The 5,028-nt window shown below is 42.9% G+C and overlaps 1 long non-coding RNA gene across 1 annotated transcript in view; it reads right to left on the reverse strand.

Annotated features, from left to right (window-relative positions):
• Window positions 1–1,742: 1,742 nt before the first annotated feature.
• LOC112076925 (uncharacterized) overlaps window positions 1,743–5,028 on the reverse strand; it is a 9,735-nt gene continuing 6,449 nt past the window's right edge. The window contains exons 2-4 of the long non-coding RNA XR_002895290.2: window positions 4,193–4,309; window positions 3,968–4,123; window positions 1,743–1,844 (exon numbers count right to left, since the gene is read on the reverse strand). This is a non-coding gene — a long non-coding RNA (uncharacterized lncRNA). The remainder of the gene's footprint in view (window positions 1,845–3,967; window positions 4,124–4,192; window positions 4,310–5,028) is intronic.

Raw genomic sequence — 5,028 nt, forward strand, 5'->3', positions numbered from 1 at the left:
AAGATGAATGGATACTGTACTGTTAGATACTAACAGGAAAGCGTGTAGGACATGATAAATGAAGGAATACTGGTAGTGTAAGATAAGAACTAGCTGTGTTAGGACATGATAATGGAATGGATTATGTGACTGATAACACTAACAGGAACAGCTTGTGTTGGACAGATGAAGGACCTGACTAACTTGAGCTATAAACTAACAGGACTAGTGGTTAGGACAATGAGATGGTATGAATGGGACTTCTGATACACTAGACAATAAAGACGTGGTGTGGAATGATGATGATAGGAGCTACTTAAACGTATACAGGACTAAGTGTGTTATAGGACTGATGTATGAAGGACTTACTGAACGATACATAACAGGACTACTGTGTTAGACATGATGAATGTGGACCTACTGTTACTACTAAAGGATAGCTGTGTTGGGACATGATGAATGAAGGAGTTAGCTGAACTATATAACAACAGACTAGCTGTGTAGGACATGAATGAATGGCTCTGAGCATAACTAGAGGACTAGCTGTGTTAGGAATGATGACTGAATGGCTACTGAGACTATACAATAAAGGACTAGCTGTGTTAGGACATGATGAATGAAATGGACTTACTGAATAAACAGGACTGAGCTGGTGGGAATGAAGGGGTTGAGTTGTGTCAGTTAAATTACACTACGACTGGAGAGATGAAGACATGTCAGTTCAGGCAGGATAGAAGGCAAGTCGGTTGTGAAACAAAGAACATGAAGGAAAAGATGATGATGAAATAAGAGGGTAAACAGGTATATGGTATATGTCGTTGATGTCAACCAGGATAAGAGGTAAAACAGTAGATGGTATCTGTACGTTAGCATGTCAGAAGGATAGAAGAGGTAAAGAGTAGGGTATCTGGCTGTTAGCATGTCAGAAGGATAGAAGAGGTAAAACGTATATGTATCTGGGATAGGTCAGAGACAGGATGAAGAGGTAAACCAGTATATGGTATCTGGACGTTAGCATGTCAGACAGGAAGAAGAGGTAACAGTGATATGGTATAATGGACGTGAAGCAGTGAGACTAAAGGATAGAAGAGGTAACAGTATATGGTCTGGCACGTTGCAGAGTAGCAGGATAGAGAGGTAAACAGTATATGATATCTGGACGTTGCAGTGTCGGACAGGATAGAAGAGGTAAAACAGTATATGGTATTGGATGTGAGCATGTAGACAGGATAGAAGAGGTAAAACAGTATTATGGTATCTGGACGTGAGCATGTGGACAGGATAGAAGAGGTAAAACAGTATATGGTATCTGAGAGGTGAGCATGTTCGGACAGGATAGAGAGAGAAACAGTATTGGATCTGGACGTTAGAATGTCAGACAGGATAGAAGAGGTAAAAGTATATGGTATCTGGACGTGAGCATTCAGACAGGATAGAAGAGGTAAAACAGTAATGGTATCTGGACGTGAGCATGTCAGAACGGATAGAAGAGGTAAAACGTATATGGTATCTGGACGTGAGCATGTCAGACAGGAGAAGAGGTAAAAAAGTAGTATGATGGTAATGACGTTAGCATGTCGGACAGGATAGAGAGAGGGTAAACATGTATATGGTATCTGACGTGAGCTTTCTGTCGTGATCAACCATCTGAGTGATCCATCACTACAGAGTGGTGTGGGATGTTTGGATCCTTATTCAAGCAGTCCTCCATCGAGTAGAGCATGAGGAGATCCGATTGGTGGTTGCGACTGATTGGTCATTATGGCAGAGAGAGGATTGATTGTCGGTTCAGTGAGAAGCCGTCCTCTTCCAGAGCGTCAGAGATCAAGATGGAGATCTGAGAGAAAGTGTCTTTCCTCCGCTTTCTAGAGAGGAGGAGGGAGGGAGGAGAGAGCGAGAGAGGAGAGGGGAGGGAGAGAGAGAGGAGGAGGGGGAGAGAGAGGGAGGGGAGTGAGGGGGGGGGCGAGGGGGAGAGAGAGAGGGAGGGAGAGAGAGAGGGGGAGAGAGAGAGAGGAGAGAGATTTTGAGTACATGTCCTCAGTGAAATCAATGTACTGAGCAAATGTCAAATATTACCGTACGACAGACCACGTATTCACCCTGCACACCCTAATTGACTAACAAACAAACCAAAACAAAGGCAAATTCTTCTCATGACTTGTTGATTTCAAAAAAGCTTTTGTCTCAATTTGGCATGAGGGTCTGCTATACAAATTGATGGAAAGTGGTGTTGGGGAAAACAAATGGCATTATAACATCCATGCACACAAACAACAAGTGTGTGGTTAAAAATGGCAAAAAACACATTTCTTTCCACAGGGTCAGGGGATGAGACAGGGATGCAGCTTAAGCCCCACCCTCTTCAACATATATAATGAATTGGCGCGGGCAATAGAACAGTCTGCAGCACCCGGCCTCACCCTACTAGAATCTGAAGTCAAATGTCTACTGTTTGCTGATGATCTGGTGCTTCTGTCCCCAACCAAGGAGGGCCTATAGCAGCACCTAGATCTTCTGCACAGATTCTGTCAGACCTGGGCCCTGACAGTAAATCTCAGTAAGAGATAATGGTGTTCCAAGAAACGAAATACAAATTCCATCTAGACACCATTGCCGTAGAGAAGACAAAAAACGACATACCTCGGCCTAAACATCAGTGCCACAGGTAACTTCCACAAAGCTGTGAACGATCTGAGAGACAAGGCAAGAAGGGCCTTCTATGCCATCAAAAGGAACATAAAACTCAACATACCAATTAGGATCTGGCTAAAAATACTTGAATCAGTTATAGAACCCATTGCCCTTCATGGTTGTGAGGTCTGGGGTCCGCTCACCAACCAAGAATTCACAAAATGGGACAAACACCAAATTGAGACTCTGCATGCAGAATTCTGCAAAAATATTCTCTGTGTACAACGTAAGCCACCAAATAATACATGCAGAGCAGAATAAGGCCGATACCCGCTAATTATCCAAATCCAGAAAAGAGACGTTAAATTCTACAACCACCTAAAAGGAAGTGATTCCCAAACCTTCCATAACAAAGCCATCACCTACAGAAAGATGAACCTGGAGAAGAGTCCCCTAAGCAAGCTGGTCCTGGGGCTCTGTTCACAAACACAGAGCCCCAGGACAGCAACACAATTAGACCCAACCAAATCATGAGAAAACAGAAATATAATTACTTGACATATTGGAAAGAATTAACAAAAAACTGAGCAAACTAGAATGCTATTTGTCCCTAAACAGAGAGTACACAGTGGCAGAATACCTGACCACTGTGACTGACCCAAACTTAAGAAAAGCTTGGACTATGTACAGACTCAATGAGCATAGCCTTGCTATTTATTGAGAAGGCCGCGCGTAGGCAGACTGGCTCTCAAGAGAAGACAGGCTATGTGCACACTGCCCACAAAATGAGGTGGAAACTGAGCTGCACTTCCTAACCTCCTGCAAATGTATGACCATATTAGAGACACATATTTCCCTCAGATTACACAGATCCACAAAGAATTAGAAAACAAAACCCAATTTTGATAAATCTCCATATCTACTGGGTGAAATACCACAGTGTGCCATCACAGCAGCAAGATGTGTGACCTGTTGCCACAAGAAAAGGGCAACCAGTGAAGAACAAACACCATGTAAATACAACCTATATTTATGTTTATTTATTTTCATATTCTTATTGCAAATAATATGACATTTGAAATGTCTTTAGGAACTTCTTGTGTATGTAATGTTTACTGTTCATTTTTATTGTTTATTTCACTTTTGTTTATTATCTATTTACCTTGCTTTGGCAACGTTAACATATGTTTCCCATGACAATAAACCCCTTGATTGAATTGAATGGAATTGTATTGAATTCTTATATTTCCCTCGAATGGTTAGAAGTTGGAGTAGTTCTGATCTAGACCTGTGGATAGTGTCATCTACCTTCTACTCAAACATTCGCAACACAGGAAGTAGGAAGTGTATGATGTACCTCGTGCCAGCAGAGCTGCATGATGTCTAGATGTTGGGCGTGGCCATCCTGGGTCTGTAGAGACGGTGTCCTCGTGACACTCTCAGCACTACCTCGTGGTTAGGGTTGTGTTCAAACGGCATCTTCCCCTCTGTAAACACTCCCACATCAACACACCTGACCACACACCACCTGTATTAAATCACACAATGCCTTCACTAATATCACCACATAGTGACCACCTACCGAAGGACCAGACGTCAGACTTGCTGCTGTACTTGCAGAAGTTGAAGACTTCAGGAGGAGCCACTTGACTGGGAACTTAGAGCCTGATGAACTAGTGTACTGGTCATCTAGCAGTACCTACACACACACACACACACAACACCAAAGAGATTCACACAGACAGAGAGGGTAGAGCAAACTAGAATGCTATTTGGCCCCAGTGTGCATCACAGCAGCAAGATTTGTGACCTGTTGCCACAAGAAAAGGTCAACCCAGTGAAGAACAAAAACCATTGTAAATACAACCCATATTTATGTTTATTTATTTTCCCTTTTGTACTTTAACTATTTGCACATCGTTACAACACTGTATATAGACATAATATGACATTTGAAATGTCTTTATTCTTTTGGAACTTTTGTGAGTGTAATGTCTACTAATGTTTCCCTTGTATATGTCCTTTGGTTTATTGTCTATTCCAGTGGTTCCCACACTTTTTATAGTCCCGTACCCCTTCAAACATTCAACCTCCAGCTGTACCCCCTCTAGTACCAGGGTCAGCGCACTCCAGCTGTACCCCCTCTAGCACCAGGGTCAGCGCACTCCAGCTGTACCCCCTCTAGCCCAGGTCAGCACACTCCAGCTGTACCCCCTCTAAGCACCAGGGTCAGCACACTCCAGCTGTACCCATCAGTGTCTTAACAGCGCGATTTGCCAAGACAGGATACTATTTTTTGAGCAAGCCAATCCAATCCAGGAACCTGGTGTGGCTTCTGATTAAATTACATTTTCAAGAACCGGCTTGTTGCAAATTTCGATGAGGCTCTCTTGTTCAGATATTCGGTTAGGTTGTACT

Source organism: Salvelinus sp. IW2-2015, unplaced genomic scaffold, assembly GCF_002910315.2.
Source record: "Salvelinus sp. IW2-2015 unplaced genomic scaffold, ASM291031v2 Un_scaffold4138, whole genome shotgun sequence".
NCBI lineage: Eukaryota > Metazoa > Chordata > Actinopteri > Salmoniformes > Salmonidae > Salvelinus > Salvelinus sp. IW2-2015.